The sequence below is a fragment of the Zosterops lateralis genome, assembly GCF_965231275.1.
Source record: "Zosterops lateralis genome assembly, chromosome: Z".
In the NCBI taxonomy this organism is placed as follows: domain Eukaryota; kingdom Metazoa; phylum Chordata; class Aves; order Passeriformes; family Zosteropidae; genus Zosterops; species Zosterops lateralis.
In genome coordinates this window covers 68,434,711-68,459,098 of record NC_139800.1, presented here as the reverse complement: position 1 = coordinate 68,459,098, position 24,388 = coordinate 68,434,711, and positions in this window count along the sequence as shown.

The following is a 24,388-nucleotide window of genomic DNA, read 5'->3' as shown; positions in this document are numbered from 1 at the left end:
TCCGGGTTGTTTTATGGAGAGAGGAGTTTGGTTTTTTGCTTGTTCGTTTGGATGTTTCCTGGTGAGGCTCAGGGTGAGTATTAAAAAGCTCTGACTAAACTTTAAAAAGAAATAGAGAATGCAGAGAGCAATGTTGACATGGTTAATAACACAAAAGACAGAACTGTAACACTCCCACACCTGCAGCTAAATATCCAATGTAAGTTGAATCTACATAGGTATTCTTTATCCTTGCTTTGTACATACCAAGAAACAGAAGGTATTTCTATTGTTTCTATTTCTTCCCACACTGATATAGACTGTTAGTTAGTCCCTATATTTGATATATTCACTGTATATTCATTATTTTGTTCTTTTCCCATCAAAGACAGAAAATTTGTCAATGCTTCTCTTAGCAGGAGTGAAGCAGCTGTATTTTTGGGGTTTTTTTCCTTTTTTTTTAAACTTGGTCACTGCCATGTTTAACAAAATTATACTATCATCTCAGGCTTTTTAAGTTTCCTGAATATCTGACCTAGGAAACTAGGGTCTATACATGGGCATGGAATAAGTCAAAGTCATGGAAGGTATGAAGTGCAAAAGCTGAAGAAGTAGAAGTTTTAATTTACAGAAATCTGTCATTCTTCATGATCTTGATAGCTCAAAGTTTAATTCCATTCTTGCACTGGATTGCCTCCTGTACATACATAAGTTGGATCCTTTCAGGGAGAACATACTTTAAGATCAGAAAAGTTATTTTATAGAAATGCAGGGCCTTCTTTCTCTGCAGTGTTGGAGTGTAAGTTACAAGCATTCACATACATGCTCTGTGAAAGAATGTCCTGAGCTTTGTGCGGCAGTGTCATCACTCAGACTTGACACAAGATATATTATATAATATTTGGTGTATACTTATACTGCAACTTGAGCAAAGACAAGTCTAAAGTTCCTGTTTGGAAGGAAAAAACACTGTTCCCTTGCGAATATTCTACAGCGATAGTGTCACACATTGAGGTAAGAAAAGAAAGCTCATTCATTGTTAGCTTTATTAATTGTATTGAATAGTAAGGGAGAATGACAGGGTTTTAGTTGCTTTGTTTTTTGTTTTTTTTTTATAATTCCTATGCCCCTGGAATGTGTTTAATTAGGGAGACAGAAACACAAACATTGCTCATGACCCAAGACTAGTGCCTGACGTCTCAAAGTAATTACCAATAAGGTAAATGTTTTATATTTCTGTCTTTTACCTATTTGCTGTATTATCAGACAGATAATATGAGTTTTTGGCAAACTCCTGTCTAATTTTATCACTTTTGCTTTTGGTAGTGGTTTTGTTTTATTGTTTGACCTTTTTCTTCTTGACCAGACATGTTCTGTAAATGACCAAAATAATAACACTTCCTGTTGGAAGATGTCTTAAGGTACAAATGAGGAAGATTAAGTTTTCCACTCTAGATAAAAAAGAAGAGAAGGAAAAAAAGGTTAACTTTCTTACTTAACACTTTCAACATGAGTTACTAGATATTTGCAGGAAATGGACAGAAACATTTGGAGTAAATTTTATAAATTGACAGCGTTATATAATATAATAATTAAAGGGTTTGTAGAACTTGAATTCATACATATTCTTGGTATTTGAATACATAATGATATTGAATCATTAAAACTGCTGACATTTAAGAAAATAAACTTAAGCAAAATATTGTCTGTCATCATTGGTAATTTTTCCCATAAATCACTTTTAAATAAAATATTCAACATATGTCGAGCTTAACAGTTTGGCAACTGCTCACGACAAGACTATGCCAATTTTTTTTGTTGTTGTTGTTTTATTTGCTTTAATTAGGAAAGCAATTTGGATTCAATATTTGCAAACTATCACAAACTTACCAAAAGAACAGTGAAATTGTTTTATTGGAAAGTCAATTTTCTGCTATCTTTTTGGGAGCCTTGAAATTTAATATCAAAGTAGAGAGGTTAAATAGCACTATTTCAATATCATTACTTCAAATTGGAGAGCTTAAAGATTCTTAAATGTGTTTAAAATAGACTAATCAATAGAAAATTGTAATTAAGTTCTTAATTAAGGAACAAAAAATTAATTATGCCTTTGAATTATATGCAACTGTATTATACTAGTTAGTTTTAACAATCCTCCTTTAATCCTCCTGCTCTTTCTTTTTTAATTTACTGTTTTGTCAGATCATCATTCTTAATTTCACCCTATGTACTAATTAACTGTTTGGTTTTTATTTACTTAAATCCACATATTCCTTCTCTTAAGGAATTACTATTTGGTTGATTAAGATAAATACAAATGGTGAAATAATTTTCACCCTTTTTCCCCCCACACAATTTAATAATCAGCAATCAGAAAACAGTACAACAGGCTGGAATACTGCAGGGTACTGTTCTAATTTAACTAAGTACTGCACATGGTTGCAAAGCCATAAACGATTCAGCAGATGATGCTGTATGAATGACGTGCCGAGTCTGATAACACACTTGGGTGGTAAATGTTGTGACGCATATTCTTCCATCAAAAATATATGGAAGCAGATGATTGTTTTGACCTTTTATGAGCAAAGAGCAAAAATAGTATTTTTAGCCTCTCTAGAGATGCCTTGATTGTCACTGGGATTTTATTTTAATGCTGCTGTGCTTCTAAGGAAGACTAAGTTGTACCATTGTTGAGTGACTACAATTGTCTTCTTCTGACATACAATTGAACCATCAGCTCAGGAGCTTAGGTAGACCAGAATGAAACTAAGTCAAGTCCACCCAAAATTGATCGTAAAGTCAGAAAATAGCATAGACACTACAAAACTGTCTTGCAGCTAATTAAAGGTCTTAAAGCCTTACCATATGTTATAGTCTTATATTACCCTATCTAGCACAAGGCAGTTGCACATAAATATTTGCAACTGTATCTTTAGAATTCTGTTTCTAGATTTTCTCATAGGCTTCTTGAATTACTTCAGTGTAACAAAGGATGACCTGCTTATTTAGATACAAGATGATGTGTGTTTTCTCTTCACATCAAGAGTTAATAGTTCAAGGTATTGAAAGGGGTTAAGTTTCGCATGTGATCAAGTGCTCACAAAATTAACCCAGGACAAAGACAATGTATGAAGTGTTACACTATTAAATGGAGACATTATAAACATCTATTTTATTATCCCTGTGAATGCTTAAATAAATCAAGATGCTATTTTTTTAATAAACCAAAATATTTGTCATAAGGCCAAAGCTGAAAATGATGAAAGACATGGAAACTTTATAGGGTTACCATTATAAATAAACCTCACACCAACAACTGGCTAAATTTCACTGCAAGACTGTAGAAAATCAATTTTTAAAACTGAATAAACATTATCTGGACTTTAAGGAAAAGGCATATTATTACTTTAAATATTTTCACTAACGGAATATCCCATATCAGCATTCTAAGGTGAATTAATTTAGTTCAGTAGTGCAGCATGGAGAATAATGTATCAAACATTAAACTCTCAAGATTTTGTTTCAAAGCCTTCTAGTTAATAAGTCTCTGCTTTCTGCTAAAGTTTATGGCATAATTCAGTACAGATATTTTCTTACCTCTTTCTTCACAATATTTTTTTAAATGGAAAAGTCAAACTGTTAACAACTGGAATGACTAATTTAGGTTATGCCATAGTATGCAAATAATTTAAAAGTTATTACTACTCTATGGAATAAGACCAAATAGATTTGTCTTTTTACATCTGGAGTACTTTTTTCAAAGTCAACTAAACAAAGGTGAAGAATAGAATATACAGAAGAATGATTATAATTTTTTATAGTACAAAAAGGGACAGATAAAGAGAAAACAAAGTCTTTCAGGATTATATCTGCATGTTCTAAGAAGCATATATCATAGGAGAATACAGATGTAACCCAGAAATATTTGCCTCTATCAGGGAAAGAGAACATAATTATGGCAGAAATTCAAATATTTGCAACTTATGTTATTTTTCTTTTCATCTGTAAATTCTCTCCATAAGGAATGTTTCTTAAATATTTTCAAAGTAACCAATAATATTAGGCATGAGTGGAGGAGAAAGATTTTTTTTCTATTATGAGTGTAAGTCTCAGTCAAATCATTCTGCAGTTAATGAAACAACTCACTTTCTTTTCTTTTTTCTTTAATAATTTTGACCATGAAGGTCTCTCATCTCTTACTTAGCTATGCAGTAGAAATCCATTTCTGGATGTTGCAATAGCCAGTCTTCTGTTCCTTAGTGTTCCTGCTGAGCATTACACTATGATTTGCGATTGCCTCCAGTGAAAAGGGACACTCTACTGAGGCAACATGAAAAATATCAATATCCACACACCTGCTTTGTAATTAAATTGAAGACTTTTAGCCTATAAGAACACCAAATGCATATTAATAAAAACTGTGTCAATGTAACATTTGTACACAAGTTCCTCAGAAGCATAGTTTAAGACACAAAATTATTGTCTACCTTATCCTTCTATAAAATGGGTAAAAAATGTTTTGAAAAAAATGTATGGATGCTTTAACATCCAAGTTTTATCATTAGTATTAGGAGGCAAGATTCAACAGCAAATGTATTCCAAGAGCATATAATTAAACTGCCTGACTTTCAGAAGAACTAAAGACCATAGTGCTCATTGAAGTTTGAGTTCAAAAAACTTTGAGATATTTCTGACATGGAAGAAGATTTCTTGTGACACGGAGGGACCAAGGAACTACACTCTTAAAATTCTTTGTGTGAAAAAAGGTTATTAATCTAATAAAGTTCTAGAGAATTTATAACTAAGGGGCTTATTTTTTAATCAATATTAGAGTTACTTGAATTAAAATAGCTTACCAGAATTAATTTTACAAATTCTGAGTTTAATCTGAAAGTAGTTTCAGAAATTCAAAATTGCTTTTTTTAGATCCATTCTGTTTAAGTAGATCCATTTATATATCTAATATATGAACAGATTTAATTATATCTGTTTATTCCGTTTAATATACCTTTAAATATTATTGCTTCATTTGAATTTTATTTGCTTCTGAATGCACAGAGAAAAACATTGAAGACACGATACTTGTTACACTGAATTTTCTTCTCCATTTTATTTCATCTTACACATGAAAACTCTTAAAAACCATTATTTTTGTGACAAGTGTGTTTAGTACTAGTGTCCAGATTTATACATTTTGTTCTTATTACTGATTATATATCTAGAAAATTAGGCATATCTAAGAGATCTGTGGTAAAAAACACAATTATAATTGATTAGTATTAGACAGGGACTAGGAAAAATTTTTTTCTATTTGATTCTGGACAATCATCAACACTTCTTTTAGTGTCTGAAGTGGAAGCAGAATTCTTCAGCTTTTAAAATTATTCTCAGCTCAGATCAGCTTAATAACCTATTTAAAAATACCCTGAAAATTCTTTCTCACCATGAACATTTCTCTGATGACCCTAATGAATTCTTTGTAATCCAAGGATTTAAATTCATGAATTTGTAGAAAAAATGGTTTAGGATGTGACCTACCAGTCACCATTAAAGAATGTATCACTATCACCTAAGGGAACTTGACATAAGATAAATGTAACACTATTTTCCAGTTATCTTGAGTCTGGGAAGAAACAAACAAGAATGAGGGAGAAGAAAGAATGCACAAAGAAAACAAGTGTCCTGCAAATCACCTCTGGCTGAGATCAGGGTGGAGGAGTAGAGTTTTTGGGTATTTGGTGTAACCTCTAGATAGATGGAGTTAACTCTGGCTCAATTATAAACCCCAGCCCAGCCCAGGAAGGCCACATATATGGTCCATTCACTTGAGAAGGTGCCATATGCCATCAACGACCCCTGCAGCCCCCATGACTCATCGCTGAGGCCTCACACCAGACGACTGCACACAGTACAAAGGGATGCAGCAGATCCAAAGTCTGTGACAAGAGACAGTGTCAAACTCTCCCTCTTACTCCCCCAGGAAGGGACCTGGGCAGCCCCATGGCTTAGACTTACATTGATTCATTGAACTATGTGTTTTGTGTGATGCTCACCACCAAGAAAACCAAAAGAAAACAATTAACAGCACTCTACGAGGCTCCATAGATACGTATTTTCTCCTTAATCTGTCTTTGTCACTCCCTCTGTTTCCCACCACCTTTTTTTATTTTCTTCTATCTGTCTCTGTACATCACTTTTACTGTTAAATGTAATCCATAATGAGACTTTGCCATATGGTCTTATTTGCACCTTTACTCGACCTGAGGCCTCTCTTTCACATTTTTAATTACTGGATCTTAACTGTCACTTATTTTCAGAATAAAAATTAAGCTAGTTTGGGTTCTTAGAAAGCAAGACTCCCTGTAAAAACATGTGTTAGTCTGCTTCTCTTCTATCAATCAGGTGGCAATTTCAATGAGGTAGTGTAAACCAGATTATAATTTCATTATTGAAATAAAAGGATTGGACTGTTCTCAGAAAAGAGAAGAGGGGAGAAAAGCAAAGGAAGAAAAGAATGGAAGTTTCCTGTCTTCTTGGGATATGCTTTTACTGTGTGACTCTGCCCTCTAAAACCCTAAACCATTAAAAGCATTGGTGCCCACTGCCTAGCAGTGACATGGTTCAGGTCTCTGAAGCAAAAAATAGCTCCAATTCTCACCAATCGCTTGCTGTAAAGCCAAACAAATCTCAGTATCGGGAAACAAAAAGAAGGAAAGAGAAACAAGACTGCTGTATCTGGTGACAGTCAGTGGCTGGATCAGCTTAGATGACATAATTTTTTTCTCACTAAAGCACATTGAATTCTATATTCAAATCCTGTGCATATTACTTTGGCTTTTTTAAACATTTAACCACGAAACATAAAAATTTATCAATATCATAATCTTCCAGGAGGAAGAGATGTATGTTGCAAATTTAATCTACATAGTAGACTTGCATGGAAAAGGCTGTTAATATTTTTTTTAAAAAGGAGAATTGTGAAAATTCAACCCAAGCATGGCATATTGGTTGTATATGATGCCAGTACACCAGTACAAGAAGAGTTGGTACAGGATTATGTGCATATCCATGCAAAAAGGAAAAACTAATTAAAAGCAAAATTCCATTCAATTATATAGAAATAGAATAGCTAGGGAACAGTCTCACAATATCTTTTTGCAGCAATCCAAACAAACTACTGTCATCTCAAAAAAGTTACTGAAGCAGAAATTATTCAAGGCAAGCAGAAGACATATATGTCCCATTCTACACTATGGTAAAAAATAAAGCTATAAAATTCTTCATGTCTCCTTCTTCTCCCAAATTGTGACTAGAATGGAGTTGGGGTTTTTTAAAGAGTCAGTAATACGACAGACTTTCTCTCTCTTAGTTACTGTCCTATACTACCAAACACAATTATACACAATAAGTGGGCTAAGAGAGTATTAGAGTGTCACAGTAGATCTGCAACACTGATGCTAGCCACTGTGAGTTTATACAAAACCTTCAACATTAAAGTATTAATCTTCATATTGTTCTATTTCAACAGCCAGAGGAATCAGCATTTAAGTACAGAGTATCTATTCCAGCAATATACAGTTTTCATTTCTTGAGGGATGCACAAAGTGGTAGAATTAGTTTTGTGTTTGTGGAATTAATTATGTAATAACTAGTTTTTTGATTTCCATTTTTTCTCCATGTCAAGGGTCCATGTTCATATAATTTTGTGAGCAGGTTAGTGATTTACATGTTTCGTGAGAAAAATGAGGGAAATTATGGGATGAAAACAACATTCATCATTGTTTTTCAGCTATATTTAAACATTAAAATAGATAACATCTCTCACTTTAGAGAACAGAGTTCATTTTAGAGACCTTGCCTTAGCAACACAAAAAGTATTCAAGAAACAGAGCTAATATTCCGTATATGGCTCAGCTATGTTAATGTCAAAACAACTGGATCATTGGATCATTGTTTTGACACCTTTTTGAAAGTTGTGAAAATAGCATCTGTGGCAGCCTGTTTTCTTAAAGTAAATAATTAAACATAAATACTAGGGTTTTTTAATGAACAGGAAAATTTTTTCTAAAAAGATATAATTTTACATTATGTAACTTAAATTAATTTTATTTTTTCAAGAAGGTGTATATATGCTCTTATGTGAAAAAAAGAGACATTGTGAAACATTATCAGCAAATTGATAGTTCCCAGATAGTTCCTAATTACTTTTAAAACTTAAAAAAAAAAAAAAAAGGAAAACAACAAAAATGAAAAACCATCAAAAAAACCCCCAAAACAAAACTGAAAAACCCATAAACACCTGAAAATACTTAAAGTGGGTTTTTTTTAATCTATATGTGCCTTTTATGAATTTCGCTTTAGGGTTAACAATTGAAATTTACATATGGTAGAGCTTCCACTCAGAAAGCTATTTCTGTTTGAAGTAATAGAGTATTTTTAGGGGTCACATTATAAACAAATGTTCCTTTTATGGTATGAAATGTTTCTACACTTTACCAGAATCTTCTGAAAATTTTATTTGTATGTATCTGTTACACAGAAAGTCTGAGGAAAGCTGCTGGTAGTAGAGGAAATGAAATTACTTGAGCAGATTTGCATTCAAACCAACGGTAATTTTGTATTCTTGTAACTCTGTACTTATCAGGCTCTTCTGCTGACACTGTAGCGGGGATGGCCAACACTGTCCATCTTCCCATTCCCCATACTCATTATCTGAGAGGTAATAGTCTCTCATCTTGCAATTGCCTAGGGCAAAAGTTCAGCTCATTGAAATGCACCCATCACCTAAGGAAGTTACAGAGTTCTTGAGGCTTAAAGGCTGCAAGTCAGCCATAAAGAGAGAAAAAAAAAATCTGCAGGAGACACTGTGAGTCTTTTACAGCAGAAGTGTAATGCGTCTGTTAGAGTGTGTGTCTAGGTCTGGTGACACACACAAGTTTCCACATTTTTATCACAGGTGAGATGCTGCATTGTGAATGAGCAATGAACCTGAACAACTTTCTACTCAGGGTCTGAAATGTTCTCAAGCAAGAGAGAAAATATGTGAAATGATTTTTAAATTCATGCATATAAACATTCACAAATGCCATTATCCAAAATGAGAAACTCAACATCAAGCTACTCTATTATTCCATTGACTTAGGTGATTCAAAATGATTTTCACAATTCTTTTCTTGGTGAGACAAAGCTCTTGTCAGGTCATTATATTTTCCATTACAAAATGGGACTAGCTATAGTGGTATAACCCTACTTTTACTCAGGCAAATTACATTGGCTCACTTACCACCAGTAGGCCATGAGTCTCTTCATCAGGAATTATTGCCTTAGCAAAGAAGTCCTAAAGCTATAGGAAGAGCTGAATGAAGTCTCTGTGGAGCAGCATCACTTTATCTTTTTTCCAATGAACTTATGTGCTTATCCCTGGAACCAATACCTCTAGGCATCAGGACCTCTTTTTTCCCTGAATTGTAAATTCCATTCTGAAAAATACACCATGCATCTTTCCTTCTGGTAACTTGTTTATTTAACAAATATGTCTGAAAAATGTAGAGACAAAGAAAGAGTAAAAATATAACAAATCAGAAGAATTAGAGAACTTTAGAGTCTGTTTAAATTCAGGGACAGATATTGGGAGACTCCTGCTCAACAGCAACCAAAGTCATGTCCTAAAAACTGAGATGAAGAAATTCACATCTATGGCACACTTTTGATAACACACTTCTGAGGAAAATGCCATTGATGTTATTGTCTGAGAGAAGAGTTCAATAAAATATGAGGTTTTCTAAACAAGCCTGCAGATGAAGCAATCTATGTCGGAAGTTATTCCTTTTGTAAAGATTCATTTTTGTGTATTGATTTAGGTCAACACCAAATCTTAATCATGAGGTTTAACAGAAATCAATAGATAATTCAGTGGGCTGAGAAAATTATGCAAATCCCATGGTTGCAACAAACAAAGTCATCAGATCTGAAAATGCAACAGATTATAATAAGCATCAACATGGACAGGATTTTACTTGAATATTGTGAGGATTAAAGTTTCCCAAATTATTTATACTATATAATTTATTCTATCGCTTCATATTTTAATGCATTTTTGTAGAAGGCATAAGTGGGTTTGCTGCACAACAACTGAAATTTCTTGTTGGTATTATAATTTTAAAAATGGGTTCTAAACTAACAATTGATGTTTACTACAAATTTCACTTTATCTGAAAAGATTACTCACCAAATAAAAAATAAGTTATTTTTAAAAAGAAAAATGGTGCATTTGGGTTTTTGGAGTGTAGGTGAAATAGAAAATGTTTATGGAGCAAAAAACAGGACTGTCTTTAAAGACAGGAGAAAGAGCTAAACACACAATCAAAAAAACAATGTAGAACAGAGAATATTCAATCTGAGAACAGCCTGTCAAATTAGGTATAGGCAATACAGAGCGACATACCTCTAGTAACACAGGTTTAGTTTTATAGTTAATCATTCAAGAACTGACCAATTTTCTGCAAATCAAGCTGCTTCACTTCTAATATTATTGGCAGCTACTAAAATAAAGGCAGCAGAGGAAATTCCTGCAAACCTTCTGCATAATATAGCTGATTGCAACAAAGTAAATGATAATATTGCAGTAGTCCGCCCTTGTAGAAAAGAAACTCAACCAATATTTTTTTGATTAAAAGGTAATAAAAAATAAATAAGTAGAATACTGTCTTTACATACACACAGACACATATAAAATATCAACATTTCCTGATGAAATGCATAAATATATATATTTATATATTGCTACTTTAATATTATATTTTTAACAGTACATTGATTTTGGTTACACAGAAATGTAAGCAGATTTAAGCAAAATAAAAAAAAAAATTGTATGAGTTGAATAGTGGTAACCTGCAAACCCCAGAAAAGTTATTGAGAAAGAATAGTCATAGACTCATCAGGTGATTCATGCCAGATCCTTCTGTGTTTTCACTGTCATTTTAAGGGATGTGGACTGCTAATTGGATCATATTTACAGTCAGACATGTTGAGTGCATTGAAGTTTCATATATGGTAAATTATGTTCACACTGAAAATATAGAGAAGGGAGGGTTAAAAAAGGAGAAAAAGAACTCACAAATGTAAGAAGTTAAAAAAAAAAAAAAAGAAAATATCTAACAACTTTGTTACAGAAACTGAGAAACTAAAAAACAATGTGTTGGCAAAAAAGAAATAACCTAATATAAGCCAACATATGGCAGAAATCAATGAAACTTCTGCCAGAAAGGAAAACATTTTTAAGCCACAGGTTATCAAATAAATGCAGATACAGCAAAATCAAACGCCAGAAGAAAACAAGAGTGCGACCGAGGCAAAGAAAGTTTAGCCTGTATACACAGGAAGATAAAAGCTATGAAAAAAAAAACAAAATGAAATTAAATGATCCTACTCTTTCTCAGACTTGGATGCTCTGTGCCTTGAAGGTATATATCAAAAGCCCATGGAAACACATGTATCCACACAGAGAGAATTTTATTTATTTATTTTGGTTTCACATATGAAAAAAAAAGGCTGGGGGAAGGAAAAGCTTAGGTCCCAGGTCCTAAATTGCTTCTGGAAGTTTTGTAACATTGTATCCATCATAATAGAGAAAATCATAAATTTGAAGAAAACATGAAAAAAACTTAGATCTTAAACAAAATATTATGAATAACTAATTTCCTGTCCCTCTTGTTTCAGCCTCACTTTCCCACCCATCTCTACACCAAATAAATTCACCTTTTTTTTTTTTTTTTTGTAGTATGAAAAGGATATGTAGTTTTGTTTCTTGAAAAACAGAAAGTCAGCAAATTTTCTGCAGTCTTTTAAAAATGAAGTTGCTTTGTCTATCTTAGCAGGAAAGGATAGTGGCCATTCAAATAGGCATGTCTCAGGGCATTTAGATTTCTTTTCTTCTGAAAAACATCTTATGTTCCAGCTGAAAGACAGAGAGCAATTAAAATCATCAAGTATTAACATTGTGTACTCGTGGCAGGAAAGCACACTTAGCAAGTTGACTGTTAGTTTTCTTTTAGTCTCTGCTTTCAGATGGACCTGAGAAAATGTGTCCTGTATTCCAGGCACTCCCGGTATTATTCTCCACAGAGACTTGCCTGATGCAGTGAGCAGTCTTCAGTTCCTGCACGAAACAATTTTGTAGAAGAGAACCTTCCTCACATGTCTCCTCCTATTGTGTTCTAACAGACAGGGCAAGTAGAATTCCAAACATGAATACAGAAAGACATAAGTGTATATGATCCACGGTTGTATTCAAGACTCTCCTTGAATGCTCCTAGAAGTGTTATCAACTATGAAAGCTGAGAGTTTTGTTGCTAAAATTTAGAAATAATTGCACCTAGAATCAAGTCTCAGTTTACTATATTGTCCAAGATAATAGCTTTCCACTTTTAGTAGATGCCCCATCTCTGTCTCTCTGCCACACTTTTCACACTTCATTCAAACTGAACAAACATAAAAAACTGCACATAGTGCAAAAGTTTCTAAACATAAAAGAAGTTTATTTTTCATTGTGAAACTCAAATTGTTTCTGTTTTTAAAATGACAAGAAAAAATTAAATCTGACAGAAATGGATATCTCTCGAAAAAACCTAAGCTATACATCTCATTTCCAGATTTCATTGGGCTGCAGTTTTTCTCAGGAATGAGCTGTAAAATGTAGATTATCCCTACAGCTTTAGGGAAACATCTGATAGATAATCAAACTCTAGCAAACACACTCCTTCAAGCTGGTGAGTGAACTAATGTTTGCCCATCGGGGATATTTGATAAAGTGTAAATGAATTCTGCTGCATTGAGCCACCAAGCCTCAAGAGGAAATGGGATTTGAGCATTAGAGAAATGGAAGAGATATGAAGAGTGATGGAGAAAAGGTTTAGTCCCAAAGTTGACTTTGATTTTAAAAGAGTATGATTGTAAAAGCCACTATCACCTTTAATTACTCAATTAATTAAAAACATAATCAAAAGTGACAAAGCAGTTGATCTTTTTCTATAGGGAGATTACTTGATAGGTAATTTCCCAATGTGTTCACAACCTACATGTGTTCACAACCCATGTATGCTTACTCCCCTTTCAAATACAATTAGTCCATTTTGGAATCTATCATGTCCACAATCTATTAGTATTGTTTTAAACAATTTTCTGCTGAGGGGCATATCAGTAAGAACTTCCAGATGCAAATGTATATATTTTATACAGATTACTATATATAGAGTTAAAGGTTTGAACGCTAACAATTCATTAGCATATACTGGAACTATGTCCAAAATACTTAAAAGAATAGTTGAATTTCAAAAGCTCCATATTTTTCAAGGGATTCACACTACACACGAATCATCCTTCTCTGACAAAAGGAAGAAATAATTAATGTATTTCAAGCTCAATCTTTGTATTTTGAAGATTGGTTTATGAGAACAAGGTGCTTTAAATTCTGAAATAAAAACACTAACCTGCATTATTAAAATTTATGCTTGTAAGGTTTTAAGTATGTTAAACAATTTAAGTGATAATACACACTTCAGTGGTGAAGAATGTGTTGAGATCATTGCAACATTTTTGAGTTTAACTACAAAAAACATATTATTTGCCATTAGAATTAACTTCATGACAATAGAATCTTCAGTTCAAAAAATCAGTATGCAGAAAGTATTCTTGTAGGTGTTTCAGGACAAAATATTTTTGATGAAATTGTATGCTGTTTGTTGTTTAATATAAGACATTAATAAAATAGAAGATGCCCGTAATATGTCATTCTTTCCAAGTGGCAGCATTATCATAACTATTGCATTTTCAAGCGAACAGTGCATATATCATCAGGCAGGATGAGAGTTAGAACAAGACACTTATATAAACTGTAGATGTCTGAAGCATGTTTTAATACCAAATTTTATGATTGAACCTTCATTTTCCTGTTACTGAAATGTTACTTGTATGTATACACTTTTTGATAAATGACTTGTAAGTCATGACCTGCAAGTTTTGGGTATTTTCCAAATTATTATTAACCATTATGAATTAGTTTTCTCCAAAATTATGGCTACAACTGAAACTAAAAGACTAGGAAAAGTGTAGTCTCTAAATTTTCTAGTCCATATAAAGTAAAATTTGTTCCTTTTTCCCTTGATCTTATTTCAGTCCTGGTACCTATTAAATTCCTTCTCAAGTAAATACTTTCTATTTTTATATCTCTAAGTCCTACACAGAGTTAACCATCTCTTCTCTTTGAACCAAGAGCATTCTTGGCTCTCTTTTCAGCTTGAAAAATATGTAAAACACTTGCTTATACATAAGAATATGGCACAATAAATACAGTGCAGAGTTGTGTCAATTATTATAGAGAAAGAGAAGGGCCATCCTTATTTATATAAACATTTCATTTCAAGAGCAACTTCAGTTTTGAAGCAGAATCCAAATTTTTTTGTTCATCTTCCTCATATTCGTAGAAGTATTTCACAAATGTGAGGTAAAGGAGACAGAAAAGACACCAAGGATCTCCAAATTATACTGACATGAAAAAAAATTCATAAGTTTGGATCAAATTTGGATCAAATTTCATTCTCAAAGAAAAATCATAGATACCCACGAAATGTTACATGAGACACTTCAGTCAGTTTTGAAACAGGTTTCAAAACCTGTTTCATCCTATTTTTAATTGAGAAAACTATATAAATATTAAGTTGTTATGAATATGTGAGACTTTTTAAATATTTGCAGATTCTTTTTGCTTGGTCTTGTACAATTAAACCAGGTGGATAAAACCTTACAAGTATTTTTCTTCACAATTTAAATGGTTTAATAGGATTCTTTCTGTAGTTATATCTCATGACTTATTGAGTGAGGTTGTACTGTAATTGGGAAAAAACTAGACAAAAATTTAGTTATCCAGATAAGAACAGAGGGTTTATATTCGCAATGCCATAAGAAGAGACAAGGAAAAGTATATTTACAGATATGGGGATTTGCCATCTGATCTTCCACAACAGTGGCATCTTCCACCTATTATCTTCATGCACTCATTCTGCTCTTCACTCTTCTGTTTTTGGGGTTTTTTACCCTTTTGTTTCCTCTTAAAATAAAATGTATTTGACTCTCTTCCTTTTAAACAAGTATTAATCCTTGACTTTGCAAGTTCCTTTCACTCCTCTTTCGTGGAGCTTACCAAGGATGTTTTCTTAGATAAATCTCCAAGCCAGCACCTCATCATCTCTTTGAGAACCACCTATAATTCACTGAAGAGTTTGTTTGTTTCTAAAGGGCTTATCAGAAGTTTTGTCCAAGGTTAGGAAAAAAGAATGGAATGTTCAGAGCTTGACACAATATCTTTCAGACATCTAGGATTTATGCCAGAGTCCCAGACATATTTTTGGCCAGAGACACACACAGATATGTTACATCTATGAGTCTTTAAACAAATTATAAGAAAGGAAAAGGTAGCAGGCCAATGGTCATGAAATGATCTCTAGGTCTGAAGAAAAATCAGTCACTAGAATGTATTCACTTAACTGCAGTATCTAAAATAAATTGAAATTAAAATTCCAATAAATTAAACTTTATTTAAAGATGATGGATAGACTAAGGAAAATTAGCTTTGAATCATATGAATAACAAAGCTGTTTGTTCACAGCTGGAAAATTCTATCTTATACATCTGTATTCTTAGAGATTAAATAATTGATCTGACAGGGTTTTTTGGGGTTTTTTTAAGTTTTGATATGATTTTTTAGGTTTTGATTTTAATATGTTAAAATAACAAGGGAGGGAGGGAGGGAGGGAGGGAGGGAGGGAGGGAGGGAGGGAGGGAGGGAGGGAGGGAGGAAGGAAGGAAGGAAGGAAGGAAGGAAGGAAGGAAGGAAGGAAGGAAGGAAGGAAGGAAGGAAGGAAGGAAGGAAGGAAGGAAGGAAGGAAGGAAGGAAGGAAGGAAGGAAGGAAGGAAGGAAGGAAGGAAGGAAGGAAGGAAGGAAGGAAGGAAGGAAGGAAGGAAGGAAGGAAGGAAGGAAGGAAGGAAGTGTGGTGGTGCGGCGAAGCGGTTTCAGTTGGACTTTGATGTTTTTATCTCAGTTATGAAATTATGTTTTGCAATTGCATTTATTCCTATTGCCAAAGATGGCCTCCCCTTCCCTCAGGTTTTCCCGCCTTTCCCCAGTTGTCATGCCAACCTCCATCCCAGAATAGTTGTTTACCCCATTTCTGTTAACTGTCAATCCCCGAGTTATATAATCCCTCCACCCCCTGTTACATAACCACCTCTTCCCCATTGGTTAAAAGTTTTGATCACCCCACTGTTCAAGTTTGTTCCAAGTTGTTGATTTGTTCCCTGAGAGACCACCCTTGATCCCACCCCTATTCTGAGTCAATAAAAAGCCGTGGCACCCCCCCAAGCTGTTGTCTCTCTGGGACGCAGCCTTGGGAACCACGCACCCCTTTGGTTCGCTGACCTGAGAGTCCCGCCTTTCTGTTCACCGCTCTTTCCGCAACGCTTGCTAGGTTGGCTCGGTCCTCTGGCTAAAAGGCCCCCGGGTTGTGGTGGCGGCAGGGCTGGCCGGAGCCGCACCCTTGGCAGCTGACCACCGCAAGGAAGGAAGGAAGGAAGGAAGGAAGGAAGGAAGGAAGGAAGGAAGGAAGGAAGGAAGGAAGGAAGGAAGGGAAATAAATATACATGAGCTTTCATTTATTGGTACTCCAGTTAATTAATTTTTTAGCAATATCTCAGTAACTATCTAATAGCCAGGGTCCTTTTTATAGCTTAACCACTCTCATCTGGAAAACTAAACCAAATTTTCTTTCTTTTTGAAGTTGGTTTACACAGTTATGTGGTGAATGATGTTTTCATACTTAAAATACGCATTTTGTCAAGAAAGTATTTTGAAGTTTCTTTAAGCCAAATTGAATTACTTATGCCAAAACATACTTGAATGGTATAATGATTCCAGAAGTTCAGGAAACAGATTTCTTTTAATGCTGAAAACTCTTCTGAAAACTGGGCTACCTCAAAATTTCAAAGCTTGTAGCTAAAACTGTGTAATCCTAAAATCCTGAGGTAACATATTTTTTTCCCATGAAGGTACTACCAGCTTAAACAGAAGAATTTCTTCCAATCGAACGCAGAATGGGAAGCATTCAGTCACTTCCAGTTAATCAGAACGAAGAAAACAATTTCTTCATTTGAAAGAGAGGGGATTTTTATAATTTAATTTCTTTTGTAGATGTGATCCCTTAAAACAAACAAACAAATAAATAAACAAACAAACAAATAAGCAAGGTGCTCTTTTGATGCTGTAGTTTGTTTTATTCTGTATTGTATTATTTTGAATGCCTCTGCAGTCAAAACGTGAGCTGGCAGCTGTGTTTTGACAGGATGACCAGATAGATGGCTTTTCTGTAATGGGAAATTATCTTGGGCTGGATTATAGTGTCTGCTTCTGTGAATAGATTAGGTCAAGGAGATCCAGACAGAGACTAGCAGAGGTATCATACAAATGGCAAAAGGAAATTAATAGTAGACTAAGGTAAATTACTGGGTACCTAATAAATCTGAATCCTAAGATTCATCATATTTAAAAGGAGAAAGAAAAATCAAGGAAAAGGAGAGGACATGTGTGGTATATAAATCAAGAAGATTGCTGCTACTGAAACCAGTAGATTAAATTCAAGTTTCAAATACTGAAAAATAGGTAAGTATATTGAAAATGGAATGAAGATTGTGCAGGACAAGAGGACATATAATGAAGGGTTTTACAGGCTCATCAGAAATGCAAAACAGACAAGACTGGAAGACCATGAAGGAAGGAAAAGGCCTGTGTAAAAAAGAATATTTGCAGCTCTTAGACACAGTGATGAATTTGTTTCAGTTTGAGCTAAATAGAGAGAGTAACAGATCTAAACTCTTGCATCAGCTGCATGATCAGGTCCTTTTTAGACATTTTTGATTTCAGCACCAGGAAAGTTACAGTGACTGTAGATAAATATCCAATAATTGAAATCATGTTGTTAATACTGTACTTCTTTTAGCCTCCAAGGTAGTTACACTAAAAATTCATTTACACATGTTGCATCACATTTTTTTTTTTGGCATTATAGCCCTACCTATGCATAGCAATCTATGATTCCTGTGTCTGAATTTTTACTTAACCGGATTTAAGCTCAGGTTCCAGAAGACCTTTGAATTTTAGGGAAGCAATCTTGTACATCTTACGTTGCAAACAGAAAATATACATTTGAAATATAATAATTTTAAGAGTGCTCTTGGTCACAGTAAGTAATGATGTATAGTCTACATGAATGATTCTAATGAGTAAAATATATTAATTTACATAATTTTATAAATTTTATAAATTTATCATCCTTACCTTTGGGATAATAAGCCAGATACGTGAATTATTTCTACACTTCAGAAAGAGTGCAATTGTAGCTCGCAATTTCTCCTTTTAACAATGTAGACTGGAGTAGAATTCAGTGAATATTTGAAATTAACTACAATGGCTCTGTACAAAGGAAAACATCTTTTTAACACATACATTTAAACAATTAGAATATGCTTTGAAACCAAAGCTTTGGCTAACACAAAATGTACTAGCATGTGCAGAGGTACTATTTCTAACTGAAGTAAACAATGACATGAGAAAAAAACATTCTAAGAAAATTGCAAAATTGGGATTAAGGTTTGAATACTAAACTCTAGCCAGATGCTAAGTTACTTTCAAGGGACCTTGATCTTTTAGGGTGAATCTTGTCTTTCTAAATTACATTAAATTTAATTTTTAAAAAGCCTTTCTATTACTTTAAGTAAATTTACTCTAGGTCAGTGTGTTCTAGCTGAGAATCTAGCACACAAATTACAAAAATAAGCAAATAGAGTTTAAAAAAGCGCAATAGCTTAAAGATCTTCATTGAATTACATTGGGAGGAACATGATTCAAAAAACAATATGAAAATATAAGTTCCTAACATAGAGCCATTTTTAAAATAAAGTCTATCAAAAATAAAATATTAGGACAGAATTAAAATTTCTCTAGCCTGACAAATACACAATGACCACCTGGAAAAAATGATGTGACACATTGTTTTAATTAGAGGTCAAGCCCTGATGCATATGGTCAGACCCCAGCATGTAGGCTTAGTAAACAACTGAACTTTATTTGATCATTTATTGTTTTGTCTTTTGCCTTACAAAAGAATGCTGTATAAAAGAATGGCAAAAGTTGTGGTGGTTTAAGCCATATCCACAACTGCAGCACTGCATAATATATATGATTTGCTAGTGTACAAGGAAAATGCTTAGTATGGATATTGCCTTAGTCATGCTGCTGATGTTTTAAAGTATGTAAATTAAAAGGTAGTTTACTATTATTTTCCTGTAATAGAACAGGTATCAGCAAATGGGTGAAAAGACTTAAACACTTAAAGGCTGCTAGCATCATGAAGCACTGCACTCTGTGGCTGATCATGACTATCAGAAGTTTAAAAAATGCACTTTGTGGGCAGACTCTTATAATTGACAACTGTTTCTTGTTTATGTTCCATTAAACAATCTGGACTGTTGAATATACCTTACACAGAAAAAAATGAATAAAATTGGAGATCTAAAATGAGTAATGTCTCAAGTACCCACGAAGTAATATAGTTGTTGCCAAGATATATATGGTTTCTCTGTGTAGCTCACCTTGCAGTAACTAACTAGACTGTAAAACAACTCTTTCATTAATGCTGGCCAGGAGACAGGCTTACCTCATTAGTTCAGATTTGTTAACCTATTTGTCATAGCCCTTCAACACTCAAACTGGACCCCCACCCTCATTCTGTTCCTTACATTTCCATTCCCAAGGTACAGATATTCTATGTTTTTCTAATTCATACTGTTGGTATAGGAAAGTAGTGTCATCACTTTGGTATGTTACAATCTGTTGTGGAATACAGTGTGATAATGAGGAACAGTGAATAAGAAAATTATTAACTCCTTGTTAATCATTTTATATCGTCAAGTTGACCCAGTTATTATTTGTCTCCAAAGACACTGAGATTTCATAAACATACACAACCAATGCTGTGCTGGGAATTGGAAACTAAAACAGTAACAGTAAGAAATTTTAACTTGAAATAACCCCAGAGAAAATTGCATAATCTTGGTCAGCGTGTCAGCATATCACCTTCTCCATTATGTCTTTTCAATGATATGTCTATGTCTTTTAGAAGAATAAACGGCAAAGAAACTTTACATTTTAGGAGGATGTTGTAGTATTATTAAAACATGTCTGTGCATCACATTTAGCAGATCATATATTCAGACTTATCTGTGTTCTCCTTGTTTTGAACTTCCCTTCCATTTTTCACACAATGAACAACAGTAGGCATTGTTTCTACTTTTCTCCCATACAGGATCTAGTCACAGTTGCACACAAGTATATTAATAGTTCAATATTCTCCTGTATCCCACTTCTTATTTATTTACAAACTTCAGGGCAGTATTCACATCAGGATGATGTTTCCTGGAATTATGTGTGTGTCCTCATTTTTCTTTTATATTCTCTGGTGCAAAAAGGTAGCAACTCATGAAGCCATGCCTTTAGGATGGAGGTGACTACCCACATTGTGAAGTCTCAGACTATGCTGTTTTTAAAGAACTTAGCTGGGAAATTCTACATTCCTGAGATGAAACTCCCTGCCTGGGTGAGGGTGATGACAAGTCTTGTTTACAAGGGTTAAATTGCACCAGGTAAAGCTGTAATAATTTTTAATGCTTTCTTCCTACCAAATTTGAGAACACTTTCCAAGAGCTTGTGATTTACAGTTTTCCAGATTTTGAGTTATTATATGATTATCTTAACCATTTTATTAGCTACAAGAGCTAAAGTAAGTTGGCTCGATTACCTGATTACCATGTGAAAAGAATTATTGTGAAAAGAATTATTAATTATTAATAGAATTAATTATTAATACAGTAATGCATAGTAAAGGATTCCACAGAATTGTAAAGCATTGAAACTGATTGCACATGAGTCTGCATAGGTGTTTACTGTGTTATTGTGTGAGACTATACTGCCATGCATTCTTTGGTAATGTGGGCAGAAACAGATTTTGAGGGATTACTTGTGCTTCAAAAAAAAGCAGAAATTTTTGCATATATTTCCAGCTGCCCGAGTGTCCCAACTCACTAATATCCAAAGATAATATTCATCAGAAATAAAATGTTTCCTGTTTAGAAATGTGTCAGGCAAGGAAATATGGTACTAAAATAAATAACTGTGGCAGTAAGACAAAACAATGAGAACTTTAGAGGCTGACTGAGATCTTTGACCATCATTCATAAACACCAGATAAGGAGTACTGGAGATATATCCTCCGATTTTGTAAAGATTAGAAATATCTTTACTTAGTCTTTATATGGACCTAGGTATCTGAATTCTTCTGATATCTAAATCAGAACCTGACACTTCTGAATCTACTAGGCTTGATTGCCTACATTTACATTTTCCAAAAGTTTGCACAGGAACCTATTAGTAGATTTTACAAGTTCTCCAATTCTGCATTTTGGTAGAGATTAACTAGAATTTCTTTTTTGTCGAAAGCTTTCCACATTTTCCCCTCCAACTTTGTACCCAACAGATGATTAAGGTTCTGATGATCACCTGATGGCTTTTCAAATTCAAAGTTTTTCCCTACCAATCTTCTGTTGATACTTACATCTTCTGTTGTTTCCTCTTTCAGATATAATCTGACCTAGTACATGCTTTGTACTATTTTGTGCTACTGTTTTGCAAATAAAAATAGCTAATTTTCTGCCTGGAAAACTTTTGAGTCACAGTTTCTTTGGCATGGAGGAAAAATTCATCTTCAGTTTATGTGATAGCAGCAATAAGGAATTGTTACTAAGTAGGAACAGAGTTATGCAGCCTGTATTGCATTTTGGCACAAATGAGAAAATTGTATTTTTTTTTAATAAAATCCCAAGTGTCATCCATGTAAAAATCTGAATAATAAGACAATAACTTTTAAGATATTCCTCTTAAAAAAAAAAATCAAAACAACAAACCCCCAAACCACAATAAACAAACAAACAAACAAACCCCAGCAAAACCAACTAAATATTTTTCAGTTACTTACTTGTTTTTGAAAGCATGACTTACTTTTGCAAAGCGTGGTTCGTAATCATTAACACCTTCCAATTCAGTAAAACAAAGAAAAAAATATACTGGCAAACAAATAATACAATCACAGCAGGATGTATTTGCCCAGTGTTATTCCACATATGGCTTACAATCGGTATGTGATTTACGTACATTTTCAGTGATTCTTACTCTGCTTTCAGAAACTTTTTCATCTCCTACCACAATAATAGACTTTGTTTCATGAAATTTCTAGGCTTATGTATTTACTGGGGTGCTGATTCCCCCTGTTTTCAGCTGATTTGATTGATTTTGTTTGCTGATGGAATTCTTGGAGGATGGGATAATATAGATTACAAAAAATGAAATAGATATGTAGGAACTTATAACTATGACCTTAAAATATCAAAAATATACATAGCCAATTAGTATGTGAAATTAAAATTATGTCTAAAAAAGTAGTATGATACATTATCATGGGCCATAAGTGAATAAATTATAAAAATAGTCCTGTATGCTCTTTGTACAATATAAGTAGGCTAAAGTGATGTCCTGGTTCAGAGACAATTTTCAGACTTAAACACTGTGGGATGAACATTTTCTCTATAGAAATGCAGGTTCTGGCACCCTCTTCCCACCTATACAAAAGGAATTTCTTGGATGAAAGTGAAAAAAACCTGTTTAACAAACAAAGTGCCCACACAACACAGAAAAAAAAGGAATAACCATTAAATATTTAACCTCCTCGCTGCAGAGTAATCTGGTGGATTTTGAGTTCTTTCTTTTGCTGGCTTGGCTTCTCCAAAGATCTGGAGCTGGGATGTGGTCTCCCACAACCTCCCTTCCAGTCCACAGCATCCAGCTCCCACTGATAGTCGGGTACTTGGACTGAAGTTAAATTGAACAGTTCCAGAAGAAGCCACAGAAGTCATCAGAGGATTGCCATAGCAGTCCCAGGGAAACTTCTTGCCTTGGTTAATAAAACCAAGCTAGCTAAAGGCAAAAAAATGTAACTGCCTCCCCGCACAAAGCCAAGCACACAGAGGAGTGAGTGCTTAAACATAACCCACGCCACAGTTCCCCGGGCTCTCATCCTGCCCCTGGACCCAGATGAAAAGTACAGGACCCATTTCTGGACATAAAACCTACAATAGGGGAATAGAGTACTATCATTAAAACACCCCAAGAAAAGTGAGTAGGTTTTAACCTTTGTAGTGGTTTTGGTTTGTCAGTTTGAGTTTCCTGGCCAATGCACCAAATAATGTGGTAGGTTGAGTGCTGGCCAAATGCCAGGGACACTAGAATTATTTTCTTTTTCTCTGCTGCAAGATAGGATTAGGAGAAGAGCAAAGCAGGCTCAAACTTTAAAGGGTGTAAAGAAAACTTTATTTAAACAGAACTGAAAGAAAAAAAAAAATAAGAATAAAAACCTCCAGAACCTCCAGAACACTTCTCCTCCCCCTACAACCTTCTTTTCTTTCCCAATGACAATGTACTGAGACAAAACCTGGGATTTAGGTCAGTTTACTACCTCTAAAATAGTGTTTCATCAGTTCTCTTAGGGAGCAGAGTTTCTCTTGCCATGCCATGGGGGACTTCTCCACAAGAAATAGTCTCTCATGGCTTCAATTTCACTAACAGCAGCCACTCAGAAATCTTCATTTGTGAAGTCACTCCAATCTCATGCAGCCTTCCCACAGCTGTGTTCAAGGGCCATGTCAAATTATGGGGTATCATTTTAAGGATGAGCTGTTCAAAAGAAAAGTTCTTTTCATCTGTTTCTGAAGTCATCTTCATTTCTAGGTACAGAGATCTTCTTTCCCTGGGGCACAGGGTGTTCATCACATCTCAACTCTTTCTGTTCAAGCCTCTCATGAGATCACAGCTAGTTCAACATCTACTTGCTTCAGCAAGAATGCCTTTGCTCATGTCTGCAATTTGAACACACCATTAACCCATGCTTTATCATGAATTAAAGGAATACTCTACTGTATCACAGTCCATCACCATGGCCTTAAAAAACAATTTGAGCCTAAAACTAAGGCATCTTCTCATTCTCCTTCTATGTGGGATTTGACTCCTTCTTTAGTCACCTTGGCACTTTCATATTGTTTCTCTATGGGTCTTCATCCTTTTCTCTCACTCAAGAGAGGATCGATGTTTTTCAAGTTTCATCTGTGCAATGGAAGAATTAATATCTCGCCTGGGGCCTGTAGTTGTTTTCTGCAGGGCAGTGGCCAAATCAGGTTGTGCTGTGCCTGGATCTCAGGGGCC